The 16373-nt window shown below is 49.5% G+C and overlaps 1 long non-coding RNA gene across 1 annotated transcript; it reads left to right on the top strand.

The window, feature by feature from the left end:
- Nucleotides 1-1603: 1603 nt before the first annotated feature.
- On the top strand, nt 1604-13707 carry LOC118915851 (uncharacterized). The gene is made up of 3 exons (XR_008998080.1): nt 1604-1724; nt 13092-13196; nt 13602-13707. It is a non-coding gene; the product is annotated as an uncharacterized LOC118915851 (long non-coding RNA).
- The last annotated feature ends 2666 nt before the right edge of the window (nt 13708-16373 follow it).

Raw genomic sequence — 16373 nt, forward strand, 5'->3', positions numbered from 1 at the left:
CTGACCCCTCCAGCCCCAGCCCGTGAACCTCTTGTTGAAAAAAATGACGAATGACAAGAACTGGGCTCTGCCATCGAAGGAACAATGTAAGTTTTCCATTTTCTTCTTTCTTGGCCTGATTCTCTAGAAGTGGATTAAATGTAAAAAAAAGACTTAACTGACTGAAGTGTGGGGAGATATTGGGAAGGGTTGTCCAACGGGGAAATTATTCTCCTGACAATTTTTTTAAAACTACTTCTTGTTTTTAAAAAATTGAAACCTAGAACACCCTCAATTATAAAATTCATCCTTGTTCCTTATAGGAGACTTGGAAAACAAATCCAAAGAAAAAATATGCAAATATACATTATAACTGGACTCAAAGGATCTTCACTAAAGGCTTGGTATTTTCCTTTTTGATTATGTTTTATTCATGCACAATTTGTTTTGTTTGCTGTAGTTATGACTATTGACTTTAGGGAGGTTATAGATTATGGTGGGAGTATTCAGATCCTCTCTGGGTCAAAGGAATAATTTAGATCACCACTTTTCAAACCTTCTGGGGTGAACCAGTTTTTAAACATTCTAGCCCATTGCCAACCACATGTGGTCCTCCTATGTGAGACCAGGACACAGCACATGGTACCTGGAACCAGCCACGCCATCCCCCATCAACTGACTAGGGCTTAGCCGGATCTACCGTACGGGCCTGGATATCACAGCAGCGTCCAGGTGCTATCAACATTTCTAAACATGTGCTGTCAATTTCTACACTTATGTCTTCTCAGTAGCACTGGCCAGAGCAGGAGTCTGCAAACTATGATCCTCAGGCTAAGTCTTGTCCAACACTGGATTTGAGCTAAGGATGGTTTTTACATTTTAAAGGGTTGGGGAAAAAAATCAAAATAAGAAAAGTACTTCACATATGTAAAAATTCTATGAAATTGAAATTGCAGGGTCCATAAATAGAGCTTTACTGAAACACCCTGCACCTATTCATTTACAGGTCATCTAGGCTACTTTTATGATACATATGGCAGAATGGAGTAGTTAATGACAGACAGGTTGGCCTAATATTTAGGATCTGGCTTTTTGCAAAAGAAGTTTGGTGACTCCTGCTCTAGATCAATAGTTTCTAAGTTTGCTGTCTCTCACAATCCCTGGGAAACTTAAAAAAATTGTGTAGCTTGCCAGGCCCTCCGCCAGCCCTGTGGAATCACTCTCTAGGATGTGGTCTGGGATTCTGTATTTTGAAGCCTCCCACCCTCTGCACCTGCCCACAGTGGTTCTGATGATCAGTGGCTCTGGAGGCTCCAGCCAGTTGTACCCCAGTTGTGCTTCTCCAGGCATGGGACAGGTCCTGATGCTCTGCTCAGAGCCTCCTCTGGGACAAAACTTCCAGTGTCCTGAGATGTGTGTTCTGCAACCACATTCCTGGCAGGTCCAGCCCTTCCCAGACACACTGCTCTGATTCACAAGCCGGGCCCGGTGCTGGCCTCGAGCCCCTCCTGCCACACTCTCAGCGTCCCTCCTCCTGCCGTCCATGTCTAGATTTCTTGGCCTGCCTCTGCGGTGGCTGCACAGGGGCGTCATGGCCCTGCATCCTGTGTGCTGGACAGTCTGGCTCACCCCATCTGGGCCCCACACCTCTCCCACCCTCTGGTTTATGTTTCTGGCATGTGAATTGGAGTCCTGAGCCAACTGCACACATGGCCTGAGCCAGTTCTGCTGGGGAGTGGAGAGAGGTGAGCGGAGGGAGACTGACCAGGAAACAGGCTTGGCCCCTGCCTGGGTTCTTCCCCTCCTGAATCCCCCCTGACCCCCATCTTTATGTGCCTGACTCCTTTCCCATTTTCCTAGCCTCCCTGGCCCGTGAGCCCCAGCTCTGCCTTCTCCCTGTTTTTCTTCTCACCTCTCTCCTCTCTCTTTCTTTCCCTCTTTCCCCCTCCTGACTCTGCTTTTCTCACTCCCTGGCATTCTTTCCCCTCCGGCCTCTGGTTTTCTAGTCAGACCCACTGCGTCTAGGCAGAGCTGAGCCACCTGCCTCTGAGAGCCAGCCCCTCCTCCAGAATGAGGCAATGTTCGATCGTCTCCTTTGCTAAGGGTGGCTCAGGCCTTTGGGCTGGACATGTAGTTTATTCTGGAAAAATGTCTTCAGGCCCTGCCCTCAGGTTGCTCACAGTTTATGGGGGAGTTGGACAAGACACAGGTAATTTCAATAATGTCCTAAAGGGGGTTAGGATGAGGGTGCTGGGTAGGGCAGCGCCCAGCAAGATGCTGAGACTGGGTGTGGAGAGTTGGGGGGAAAATCTGAGGGAAGCTGAAAGTGAGTTATGTTCAGGGTGGAGAGTGGTCCCAGGAAAAGGAATGGCATACATGTATGGAAGCCCTTAACTAAAATCCGTGTGAAGGAGGACTGTGATCTGACTGCACTTCAGAAACTCACCCTCATCTAGAGAAAATGCACCTAGGTAGGCCAGCCTAAAGGCAGGAAGGCCACTGGGAAGCCACTGTGACCCAGAGAAGTGAGCCCTGAGCTAAGGCAGAAGTAGAGATGTTGGAGAGCATGTGGGAACTTTGAGGAATATTCAGGGCTTGGGGATGTGAGGCATGAGGGAGAGGAGGGGGTAAAGCGTGATCTTCAGGTAGCTTGTATTGGTCAGTTACTTTTGTCATGATGCTACACAAGAAACAACCCCACAGTCTCAGTGCTTTACATCAACAACTCTTTTATTTCAATTACATAAATTTTATGAATTTGAAATTGTAATTGACTATAACAGAGACCTGAAAAATAGTGACTCAAATCCCCAAGTGCTTATTCTTTCACTTATTAAGAAGTTTAGAGGTAGGCAATCCAAGGCAGAACCCAACCTTGTTACGCCTTTCTGCTCCATCGTCTGCAGTAAGTAGCTTCACCCCTGAGAGTGTCCTCATGGCCCAGCATGACTAACAGAGCTCCAGCCATTGCATGAACTGCAGGCTGGAGGAAGGAGGAAAGGCCAAAAAAGTATTTCTCTCAATTGAGACAGATGCCTTTGAAGCATGTTTCTTGGAAGCCCCACCAGCACTAAGGCTTATATCTCACTGTCACACATCCACATCTCTCTACAAGAGAGACTGGAAAATGTAGATTTAGCTGGATACAGTCCTTTCCTGAGTAAAATCAGGTTCTGTTATCAAGCCAGAAATGGAGACTAGATATTGAGTGGTGAACAGCATTTCCAATTACACCTCCATTTCCCCCACCCTACAAAACAGAGACGCAGTGTGGTATAGGAGAAAAACAAACCCTGTCAAGGCCCCTAGATTTAATTCCAAATTCCTCTACTTACTGGCTGTGGCATCTGGGCAAAGTCATATAACCTCTCTGAGCCTTTGGGTCCCTCTGCAGCAAAATGGACTATCGATCATATTTGCCTTCCAGCCTTATCCAAAGGGACCGAGAAGGATCAGGAATTCTGTTAATTATAACACACTGTACAAAAACTAGTAACATTTATAGAAAAATGGAAAATAGAGCAAATACCTGTTTCAACCCAAAGGGGACACCTGATAGTCAGCTTCTCCCCAGACAGAAGTGATCCCTTGTTCCTGTCACCATCCTTCTTCCCCAGGCTGTCAGGCTTCCCACAGGGGCGGCTGGGGATGGGAGTGGGGCAGGACTCAGAACATGGATGGAGCTGAGGCAGATGGTGTCCTCAGGCCCAGGCGATGGTAGATGCCTCAGAAAGTGTCCCCTGCGGATGACTCTCCTCGGTCCAGTGGCTCACATCTGCTCCAGCTGGGCTGTCCCCTGGTACCCCTTCCCATGGCCTGTCTGGGGGGTATGGGCTTCTCACAGCATGGAGCTGGGTTCTGAGCAGGAACGGTCCAAGAACAAGTGTTCAAAGAGCAAGTGTCTCAAAAGAGGAATCTTTAAAAAGATTCTTTCAAAAGTTCAACCTGTATCCTGTTTTGCGAATTGCTTATTAACTGGCATTAATAAAGTATCTGTCAGTTTTGCATCTTAGAAAGTAGATCCGCAGTGAGAAACACCAGAGCCTGAGGCTTCAGAATGCTGACACGGGCTCCAGGTCGGCCCAGCTCTCCAGGGTCCCCCAGGCAGTGACCGGGTGCCTGGGGGGCATTTCTGGGGGCAAAGGGAAACCACGGCTGATCATGGGGGCCACTTCATGCCCCACCATGAACAAGGTCTGGCAGACAGTGCTCCTAATTTTTCTGACATCAGAAATAGGATGTTTTTATCGGTGTGAAAGTTCCCCAAATGTCAATTCTCACATATCAAGGACAAGATGGGGTCCAGGGCTCTGTCACTTTGCACTCAAGGGCCCAAGTTGGTAAAGTTGGCATGAAGGGGCCATGGGGAATTCTTTGGCTTAGATGTGGCGATGATGCAATGGAATAAATATAACTTTCCAATTTGCTTCAGAGTAACAAGAAGAAGCCAGTTGGCAAACAACTCCTGAGCCATGGCTGTGTGGCCCTGGGAGACTCATTTAACTTCTCTGGAATCTAGCGATTCATACAGAAAATGAGGGCATTTGATTAATTAAATGGCTGATATGAGTCCCTGGCGCTGTCATACCCCCACACCCATGGCACGGGGCGCTAGTCAGCTACGGCCCTTTCCCTCTGAGCTATGTGTTGGCCTCAGTCCTTCCAGCACAGTGATCCAGGCAGCCACTACTGAGCAGTCAGAGCAGCAGGAGGGTTGAAACCCATTTCCCATCCCTGGACTAAGGAATTTCTAGAGTTCCTTCTAATTTTGACTTGTTGGATTCTGTGAGTTTGGATTCTTGTCAACCAGGGGTTGACAAATTATGCCTGCAGGCTGAATCCAGGTCCTTGCCTGTTTATGTGATAAAAATTTCCCTTAGACACAGCCAGGCCCATGGCTTACATCGGGTCAGTGGCCGCCTTTGAGCTGCAGCAGCAAAGATGGGTAGTTGTGATAGGGACTGTGCGGCCTGCAAAGCCTGAGATACTCACCACCAGGTCCATTATCGAGAATGTTTGCCACCCTCTGACTTACACCTGTTTCCTTCACTCCGATCTTTTTTCCTGGTCATGAGTGAAACCCCTCTTTGTCCCTGAAGGTCCTGTGTGTCTGAGCAATGCTCCAGGGGCCTGTGGGTCTCTGGCATCTCTAAGTCAGCAGAGAGGAGACAGCCAGTGGGAAAATACAAGAGCGGAAGTCTTAGGTGTGCGGTGGATGGAGACAGGTGGCAGATGGGAGCAAATGAAAGGAACAGGTGTGTCCAGACGAGGGTGCAGAGGCTTCCTCTCTGGGCCATCACTGAAGGGCTACCCGGTCAGGCTGGCCTGGTGTCTGGGTTGGGGGCTGAGTCAGCTTCTGCAGCTCTGTGCTCCAAGAACCCTGGGTAGCTGACTGCCCACTGGCTTCCACGAGTAGTTTGGCATGAAAAGTGCAGGCTTGGGCACTTGTATTGTTGCCTGAAGGAAACAACCACCAATTCCTGGTCTGTGGACAACCACTGCTGCCGCCTGGACGTGGCAGTCATGTTGACTTGCACCCTTGGTTCCTGCCCAGGAGCTGGGCGCTGGGCAGTGCTCCGTGGGCATGTGGGATGGGCTTCCAAATCCATTTTGGCGTGGGGCCTCAGAATACATCTCCCCAGCAGTGAATGCTGTGATGAGCCTTCTGTGATTCTTGGTAGGTGTAGCAGCCTCCACACTCTCGTCTCTTCTCTTCCTCCCTGGCCTACTGGGATCCCTTTTCCAGCTTTTGTGTGCTTCGTTGCTAATGTTCACCTGTGGCCCTGGGGAGCTGCCCTTTGGCACTGGGCCTCCGTGCTCACACTGGCTGGATCTGAGTCTCCCTGAGGGCAGCCTGTAGCCAGTGACTGGTGGCAGAGGACAAAGCCCAGCTCCTTTCCTCCAGGTATAATTCTGCCCCCAGCAACCTGTGGGACTTGGTTGGGACTGTCAAGCTTGCACACATACAGGACAGGCCAATACCAAGCCCCGGCTGTGTCTGCTGATGAATACACAACATGCCACTTTAAGATTCAGGCAGTTCATTACTCACATAGACAGTGAAAAGAATAGTAAGCCAAAGATGCCAGCTCCCCAGGTCCTTATGCCGCACAGCAAAAAGGAGGCACCACGCAACAGAAGCCAGATGACTACAACATGCCCTTTTGCTGAAGAGCCCGGCTGAAGCTTGGGGACAGGCCAGGAAGCTGGGAGACTCATCCTTCCTCAGCTCCCTGGAGGTGGGGGAAACCCCCACCGATGGCCCAGGTTGGGGACAGCAGGGAGACAGGGAGGCCAGGGGACAGCCTGGAGCTCTTCCCAGTCCCTCAGCTCCCCAGCAGGACTGGCATTCAGGGTGTCAGATCCCTGTTGCTGCTCTAATCCATCACAGACTTGGTGGCTTAAACAATACAGATTTATTCTCTCACAGCTCTGGAGGCCAGAAGACTGAAATGGGTTTTTCTGTGCTAAAAACAAGGGGCTGCTGGCCCACACTCCTTCCAGAGGCTGCAGGGGAGAATCTCCCTCCTTGCCTTTTCCAGATTCTGAAGGCCGCCTGAATTCCTGGGCTCGTGGCCGGGCCAGAAACCACACCCCATGGCCCCCGCTTCCATTGCCCCACCACTTTTTCCCTCTCACCCAGATCCTGTGATTACATCCCGCCAACCAGATAATCCAGGGTAATGTCACCATCTCTAGATCCTTAACTTAATTCCATCTGCAAAGCCTTTCTGCCACCTAAGGTGGCATAGTCACAGGTTCCAGGGACCAGGATGGGGACATCTTTGGGGTATTGCTCTGCCTACCACGCACAGCTAAGCTGTGGATCAAGCTTCTCTGACGTGGCCTAGCTGGATTCTTGTGAGATCACTAGGGTGCCGTGGTGGGCCAGCACCTGCCTGGCTGCCTCCTCTTCCCCATACTACTCTTTCCATGCCTTACGAGTTCTCCCTGGGAATGCATCCTTAATAAACTGCTTGTCACAGATCTTAGGCATAGGATAGCTGCCCTAAGACCATGGGTCCCCTCCATGTGAAGAAAGGGCAGAAAGCACTTGATAGAGTAGCGGGACTTACTTCCTTTGCACCTATCTAAGCTTGTGGACTAGAGGAGCCAGCTCCTCAGGTAATCAGGGAGAAGCCTGGCTAAAATTCCTGAGGGATTTTCTAAGTCTGACCCCAGGGAGGGGGGCTGAGGGAGATTGTCCTAGACTCCACAGAGTTCTAGGAAGTTTCAGCAAGGCCTTTGGGGAGCCCTGGAACTAAAGTGGCCCATGAGAAAGCTTCATGTCCCCCAGAATGGGCCTCCCATCTCCAACATGCTCAGTGGGAGGCACTGCCTGTGGCACATCCTCAGGGCCCTGTATGTAGCCCCTCTGCCAGTGGCACCCGGCCCACTCCATATTGGACTGGCGTGACCTCCTCAGAAGGCCTTGGCCAACTGCAGATGGAGTTTGAACTTTATTCCAGGGAAACTCTCGGGTGGATTTAAGCAAGGAGAGTGACAGAGCCTGGCTGATGTCCTGAAGGGTCACTCTGGCTGCTGAGCAGAGGAGGGTGGTGGGACAGAGAGGAGGCAGGGAGGCTTGTCCAGAGAAACATGGTGTGGTTGACCTACCCGACTCCAGCCCTCAGGAGACCCAAAGAGCAAGGGCAAAGGGGGCCTCGGCTCCACTTTCTGCCTCATCTCAGCAAAGTCAGGTGCTTATCCTTACCTGCTTCTCAAATCCCTGTGGGATCTGCCACTCACTTCCCCACCCAACTCCATTTCCATGTACTCTGCCTTCTGCCTGGGCCCTTGTGCTTTGCTTCAGACACCACCTTCTCATCATCTCCCTGGATCCCTCCTTATTCCTGCCCCTCTGTACTCTGCCCTGGAAGACATTACCCTGTTTCCTCTACCTGCTGCATGGAGTGCCAGTTCCGGAGTCCCACAGCAGAACTGCTGAGTGGGAAACTCTAGGCAGGGCCCAGAAACCTGCCTTCAGTGCACCTTCCAAGTGATCCTGAGAGCCACTGTTGCACACACACGGAGTTACTTTGGGAATTCTTAAACACCCAAAACCTGGGTCCCCACCCAGACCAATCAAATCAGCATTTAATGGGGAGGACCTGGCTTAAATACTCTTTAAGCTTCTCAGAGGATTCCAAAGTGCAGCCAAGACTGAGAACTGCAGTATCCATGAGGCTGTATGTGGTGTGTTCACACGTATATGGTGCACGTGCTGTTCATTCAATAAACATTCTTTGAGGCCCAATAAAATGCCCAGCACCATGTTAAGTGATCCGCGAGAAGGTAGAGCATCTCACTGGATGACAGCAAGGAAGCAAGGGTGTATGTTCTCATTCATGGGGTGGGGTGGGTGGAAAAAACGAGACTAGGGGGAAAAGCAAGACCTAGAGCAGGTTTTTAAAAGAAGTCATTAAATGTTAAGGACGTGGCTGCTTTGTGAAGTTAGTACCCACATGTCCTGACTCCCTGGCCACACGTCAGCTTGGCCCTGGCAGGGTGACAGTAAAACCAGCAAATATCTGGATGATCCCAATTGCACATACAATTGCATGTTCCCCAAGCATCATGAAACAGGGAAGGGATATGGAGGCTGGGGGTGGTGAGGTGGGTAGAGCTGGATTAGATGACTTTTGGAGGCAGTATCCTGGTTGGGCAGATAATATTCCAACTGTCAGGTTGGCACTCTAGGAGAAGGGTGGCAGTTCCCAGACTTCCAGGGCCTGCTTTCTCCAGAAAGCAAGGAAAATAGAAACTGGCAAGTAGCCTTTGTGTTAGATCTTAAGGACTGGGAAAACAGATTCCATAACATTGCCATGGTGGGCTTCTTATGGGGAAGGGGAGAGGAGCTACACTTTCTTGAGTTGCCCAACACTGTTGAGCAGCAGGCCACCAGAAGAAGTCCTCTCCTTGCCTTTAAAAAGTTCTTGGAGGAGGAAGAAACATAAACAGAGAAGTGTTAACATAATGTGCTTAGTGCAACATTGGGGACACGTGATGGATGGGGAGGGGGCCGGCAAGAGGCTGGGCATCAGTGAGGAGCACGGTGGATTAGGGGGCCCAGGAGTGGGGCACAGTGAGGAGGAGCCTGGAAACAGGTGAAAAGGCGTGGTCATGGGGCAGGAGAACCACGGGGGTGAGCCGTCACAGAGGCCACGTCTAGGAGACTTGCTGGTGTTCCCGTGGCATACCTGCATCTTTCGCTGACTGTGGCTGCAGCGTGGACAGCTCCAGAGCAAGCTGAATTTTTGGCTCCCCACCTCCAGCACCTACCTTGCCCTCTGTTTTCCTGCCTCAGGGAGTTAACACCCCTGGAAAGTGACCCTCAGCTAGAGGGGGCCAAGACTCCAGCTAAGTGCTCCTGCCTTTGGTGCTTTGCAAAGGCAATTCTCATGTGTGTTTAGGCAGTTCCTTGGAGGGCCTGGGCAGAACGGGGCCCCGGCTGTCTGCAACAATAGTCCAAAAACACATATACTTCCCATGCCTCACTTTCCCTGCATCCCACTCCTGCTTCCAGGGAACCACCTCCCACATAAACAACCTGCATGCAAGTCCTTGTCATGCATCCTGCTTTGGACGAACCCCAAGTAAGACAGGAGAGTAGAGAGGTTTAAGAAAGAGAGAGTGAAGAATTGGTCCAAACGAGACTAAGGGGTGGGTTATGAAGAGCAGCCACAGAATTAGCAATGAAGGGCCACTGATGTCTTTGGTGCCAATTTGGTGGCATGGTGGAGTCTGCCCCTGCCCCCCACTCCTGCCCCAACTCCCATCACGCTCTGGCTTCTCCCCTCTGCAGAGTTCCCTAGTCTCCTTTGGGGGATGGTGTTGCTTTGTATATTTCTTCTGGAATTTTCCATGAGTCGGTTTAGCACTCCAGACGCTGGCATCCAAGGAGGCTGGGTCTCTGCTCCTCTCTCAATGGGATGGCAGCACAACCTATTTGCCAGCTCTGTGTTTGGCACTATTGTCTGTTTTCCGAGGCTGCCTCACACATCCGTCCAGCCATCCATCCCCAGCAGTGAGATGAGTGGCAGCTGATGGTGGAAAAAGAGGACAGACAAAACAACCATCCGTCCAAGGTCAGTCAGGAAGCTGCGGCAGCCTGGAGTCTGGGACGCAGAGAGCAGATCTCCCAGACCTAGCCCAAGGGTGATGAGTAAGCCCACGCACTTCCAGAGGAGGAGGAGAGGGAAGTTCTCGTCCCTTTCTGAATGCAGGGAAATAACCCATGGCTGCTGTTGGCATCTGGGGGACCACCTGCAAGGAGCCAGGCAGCTGCTCTCTCCTGAGAGTGTGGGCATGACTGCCGGCCAGGCCTGGGCACCTCTGTCAAGAGCAGATCCTTGCCAGCTTCTGTTCTGAGCCCCAGGGCACACATACACTCACACTTGGGCTCACAGGGCTGGTTTACTCCCTCCAGTGTCCAAGACCAAGTCCAAGTCAGGGAAGACATTGGGCTTGGAAGGGAAAGAGAAAAGGGATGGAGAGAGAGATGGATAGAGGAAGGCCTTATACCTGGAGAGACTGAATAATGCCAACCTTGACCACAGGGCAAACTTAGCCATGCAGGAGCATGTGTGTATGTGTGTGATTTAAAAAACCCACAGAATTAACAACATGCATCTTTCTGAAGTTAGGAAAATAAAAATTTACTTTTCTGAATGTGTGAGAAAACTAGTAGCACAGATACACTAAGGTATAGAATGTAAAATTATGAATTAAAAATGACAATAGGAGATTTTAAGGAAAATTCTCCCAAGATGCTGAGATCCCAGCCCTCTGGGGTGATGTATAAGCTCTCCTCTGCCACTAGGAAACTTCAGGAAAAGAGTTTGAGAAGCATGTATGTAGACCAGCTTCTGTTCTGAACACCCAGGGCACATGTGGTTGTGAGCCCCAGTGGTGTGCTGATAAATACTTAACAACCAGCTCTCAAAACAAAGCAAAACAAAATGATCAGTCCTGATTTGCAGCATTTGCCAATTTTAATGGTGTAAATACTCCTTTAATGGCCCATTTCAACCTACCAATATGACGTCACTGAATGTGGACTTCGGAAAAGAGGTCCACAGTCTACTCTGACAGGCGGTGCCCGCTGGCTCTGTCATACCCCTGATTTTATCCAAACTCCCCACTTAAGAACAGAGGCCAAGAAAGAGAAAATGACAGCTTCAAGGCTGCACAAGGGACTTAGTGGCAAGCTGAACTCCTAACCAAATGCCAGTCCTCAATTCCATGCTATCATTTATTTTTCATTTTATTTGTCCTTCTCTAGAATAAGTGAAGCTTCTTCTAGCCTGAGTCTTTCTTTTCTATTTTTAAAGTTGTGTGTATGTGTTTCAGCTGTTTCATTTGGCCATTCCTTCCTCTCACTGCCCAAAGCTGGCATCTTTTTACCCTTCAGGTTCAAATGTCACCTGCTCGAGATGGCATCCTTGACCTCCACACCACAGCCAGTCCCTCCTGATTACACAGCCCTGTTCTTTTTCTTCCTGGCACTTAGTGTCTAAAATCATCATACTATTGCTATCTCCTCCCTAAAGAGCAGTCTAGATGTGAGCAGGAATTGCATCTTGTTCACTGTTCTGTCAGCTCCTAGAATAGGCGTAGAACCAGTTTCTCTGTTTGCCAAACATTTATCGAGCACCTACTATGTTCCAGGCACCACTTGGGCACCTGGTTCTCAGAGAAGAGCTGGTCCAGAAAGTGGTGCCTTTAGATTCCTCTCTATGGCTTTATCTGGAGGCTTGGGTCTTCCTTATTTGGAACAAGACAGAGCAGAAGGGTGGGCTGACCTGGAATGCAGGGCGCAAGTGCTGGCCGTGGAGCCGCCTCAAACTGCTTACCTGGTGTTCCAATGATCTGCTGCAAATCACCCCCCAAACCCAGGGGGTTAAAACACAGCATTTTATTATTTTATTTATTTTTTACATTATCTCTTGCTGCTCTGGAAAATGCAATCTGACACAACTAGCCTGTTAAATTTCAGCTTCTTCATAGAATTATCGTGAGGATTATATATATGAAAATTTGAGTTTTAATAAATGTGCTAAAACAACTAGCTGATTGCCTAGCATGTAAAAGCCTCTCAGAGGGGGACACCCCCTCCTTAGAAGGAAAGGTTTCTCTGGCAGTGATCTCCAAGCTTTTTCTTGATCTCCAAGCTTTTTCTTAGTTAAGTCAGGTTTATTGAGATATAACTTAGGTACAGGAAAATTTACCCCTTGTACTGTATAGGCCTGGGAGTTGTGACAAATGCATATTGTCATGTGACCACCACTACTCTCAGGATGCAGAGCGTGCCCATGGAACCCAAAGCCTGCAGCCCTTTGTACTCAGTCCCTCCCACCCCTGCTCCTGGCACTCACTGACCTGCTATCTGGTCCCACCGTTTATCTTTTCTAGAATGTCGCAGAAATGGAATCATACAGTATGCACTCTTTCTTCCAGCATAATGCATTTCAAGTCCATCTGTATCACTGGTGGGTTACAAACCCATTCCTCTGCAATGCCAATTACTATTCCATTGATGGGCTGTACCACAGTTTGTTCATCTATCCCAAGTTTGTTTTTCACATAATGAATTCTTTAAGTGAAATCCAATGTGGGAACTTAAACTATAGACCAAAGGAGAAGTGAGATCTGGTGTGGTCAGGGGTGGTGGGGTGGAGTGGGGAACAAGAGCCCAAGGTCACAGCACCGGAAGCCCCCACGAGGAGTCCATGTGCTCCTGGAATGCAGTTTGAAGACTCCCACATGAGATGCTTATGGATGAGCCTGTCTGTCCTCAATCCTTTCTCAAGTTTTCAAGTCTACATGGGTTTTATTTTCCTGGAAGTTGTTTTCCATTGTTCCATTGGACCTCAGCGAGTGAGGCAGTGTGGGCAGAAGGAGGACATGCATTTAGAGGTCTGCTGTCTTGACCTAGGCACAACCGTGGGATCTGGCCCCCTCTGGGCAGGTCTCTATTTCCCCATCTGAAAAATGGTGATTGAATTAGAACAGATACCCATAGGGGATGGTACGGAATGGCGAGAGGTTGAGGTTCCTATCTCCTAACCCTGGGCTACCCCCTCACTCTATTCCCTTTTCTCTGTCCCCAGACAAGAGGAGGGCTTCCCTCCACAGCCACCATCCTGTTGAGCAATGCTAGATGGAAAAAAGGACAGAAGAGACTAGCAAACAGCATGGAGGCCATGGGCCACGGGGTGGGTAGAGAGTTTTCTTTTGGCTTCTCTGATTGCCTAAAATATCAACTGCCTCTTGGCCTGCCACTTCTGGCCAGAACAAGTGGAGAAATCGCAATTTTTTTATGCGGCTGCCACCCCACCACTCTAATGAGATGTGTGGGGACATCAGGAACACCCAGCACGGCGGAGCCTCTCACTGCTGGGTTTCTGTCTTTGCCTTGGCTGGGGAATGTGATTAACACACAATGTTGGTATTTCATAAGAGTGATGGTGTCTTTACTGGACTAAGTAATTAACTGTGACACCATACAATTTAACATCCACAAGTAACATGCTCACAAAAGCCTGAGGGCTATCAGACTCACACACTGACCTGAAAGGAGAGACTTTTAACTTGACCTCTGGCTTCTCTTCTTGGGATAGCTTCCAAAAATACCCCCCACACCATGCCGCATGTCCTTGGGGCTGGGGCCACCTTAAACAAAGGATCTGCACTTATTTTCACCTCACTGCTGACAGTGACACAAGTGTCATTATACTTCCAGGCCATTCAGGTAAGTAAAATGGTCCCTCTCTCTGGCTCCCACCCTGTGCCCAGATCTCCTCAAGACTCAAGAATAGCAGCCTATTTAACTCCATACAGGTGGGGTAGGGGGTGTCTTCCACATGTCCACCCAGATCTCCCAGAGTTGGTGGACCCAGTGTTGCCCTGGACGGCTCCTGGTGGGTGGACATGTGACCTCCTTGTGTACAGGCTTAGTTCTCACCCAGGAAGCCTGGCTGGGTGTGGCCCCTGGACCTTGCCTGTAGTGGAGAGGCTTTCACATGGCGGAGCCATCTACTGGTGCGAAACAACCCCAGAGGAGCCTTCTGGGACTCTTCTTCAGGAAGGGTCTTGCCGTCAAGGCTCAGGAGAGGTATGAAGAGAACATTCAAATGGAAAAACAGAATCAGCAATTCCAACAAGCGTCTATACCCACCTGGAAGGCTCCTTACTTCCCTTGATTATGTCTTAAGTCCTCATGCTTTCATTTTGCACTGGCTGTTCCCTGGGATGGGATATGCTTCCTGCAGATATCAGCAGGGTTTAATTCCTGAGATCCTTCACATCTTAGCTGAAATCTTACACACTCATGAGGCTGATGCTCACCCTCTATTCAGCACTGTGAATTGACCCCCTCGCACTGCCCTCCTACCCCCTCACTGGGTCCTGTTTATTTCCACATAACATTTAACTCTAATGCAATCAATAATGTATTATTCATTATGTTTATTATTTAAGGTCTGTCTTTTCTGCTATGACTTAAGCTTCACAAGGCTAGGATCCTTGTCTCGTTCCTTAATCTATCTTGAGTGCCTAGACCAGTGCCTGGCAGACTGTTGGTGCTCAGTATACAGTGTGGGATGGACAAATATCTCCAATCAGCAATGGAAGGAGCATTGAGGTCTGAAACATGTGTCTGATGTTTGTGTCTTTCATTCTGTCAACTTTACACACATTCATTGGCCTCTCTCAATCTCAGGTTTCATCATCTGGAGAGTGGAAATAATAGCACGCTTACTTCACAAGATCCTTGGAAACACATTCAAATAAGTAAAAAGAAAAAGAGATGTATTAGTTTCCTAGGGCTGTTGTAATAAAGTATCACAAACTTGGGGGATTAAAAAACAAAAATGTGTTGTCTCACACTTCTGGGGGCTAGAAGTCTAAGATGAAGGTGTCAGCGGGGCCCTGCTCCCTCTGATACCTATAGGGGAGGGTCCTTCCTCACCGCATCCAGCTTCTGGTGGTTGCCAGCAACCCTTGGCATTTCTTGGCTTGTAGACACATCACTCCAATCTCTGCCTTTGTTGTGTGTCTTTGTTTCCTTTTCTTATAAGGACACACCAGTCACATCAGATTGGGGGCCCACCCACCCCAGGATGACCTCATCTTAACTAATCACTTCTGCAATCCTATTTCCAAATGAGGAAATACAACCTTATTTCCAAACAAGGTCCCATTCTAAAGTACTGGAAGTTAGGACTCCAATACAGCTTTTTGGGGGACACAATTCAACTTATAACAAGGTGAGATTAATTTTAATATTTTATTTATTCTAATCTATAAACATATTATCATTTCAACATGTAGTCGATTTAACACATGATTCATGAGATATTTATCTTTTTTACTTGACATCAGTGTGCACTCTGTGCTGACAGCACTCATGAGATGGACTGGCTGTATTTCCAGTGCTTGATCACCATGCTTGGCCAGTGGCTGCCATACTGGACAGCGTGGGAGTGGATGGGGGTAGTATGCACGTCAGAGGAAGGGGCTGTCTCTGGAACTCACCCAGGAGGCAGCCTTTTGCTAAATCCCCAGGAGGAATCTTATGACCACAGTCATTTCTCCTGACAGAATGGGCCGCAGGTAGGAGGCAGAACCAGCATTTGGTACAGTGGCGGGGGAGAAGGACAGGCTGAAGGCCAGTGGCCACCACTGAAAAGGTCTCCTGGGAACTTCAAGCACAGTTGTGAAGAATGAAATAGGGAATCCTCCCAAAGCTCTTCCCAAACACTCATCCTAGGCCTTTCCTCTCCTCCCTGGATAGGGAAAGGGCGCTGTCATCCAGAGTGGATGAGAACCGGGAGAGAGGGAGAGTTCTAGCCCATTGGCCTAGAGTCTGCCTGGCCCCAACCCCAGCCCAGGGGCCCTTCTAGGACCCAGGAGGGAGCCAGTCTCTGCACCCCCAGTCCTTCTTCCCCAGCTCCAGGGAAGGGAGACTAACATGCATGGAGTGCCCGGCACTCACTGGGCACATCCCATGTATGTCATGGACCCTCACAGCCGCCCTTCCAGGCAGGTGTTCGCACTCCTGAGGCTTCATGTGGCAGGAGATAAAGATACCTAAGCAGGCTGTACCACTGAGCAATGAATGCTATGACCCAGGAGGGGTCAGGGAAAGCTCCTCAGAGGGAGAGACGGGAAAACTGATAGCTGGAGAATGGACTGGGAGAGAGAGGGGTGGCCATGCAGGTTGTGGGTGCACAGGGAAGAGAACCACCCTCGGCAGGTGAAAGGGGCATGTGACCTACTTAGGGACCTGAACTGGGTTCTGCAGGGCAGAGGGAGATGGGGAAGGAGGGAGGGCTTGGTGGGAGATGGGGCTGAGGTCTGGAAAGGCCTGTAAACCATATTAAGGAATTAGG

This window comes from Manis pentadactyla, chromosome 5 (assembly GCF_030020395.1).
Source record: "Manis pentadactyla isolate mManPen7 chromosome 5, mManPen7.hap1, whole genome shotgun sequence".
In the NCBI taxonomy this organism is placed as follows: Eukaryota; Metazoa; Chordata; class Mammalia; order Pholidota; family Manidae; genus Manis; species Manis pentadactyla.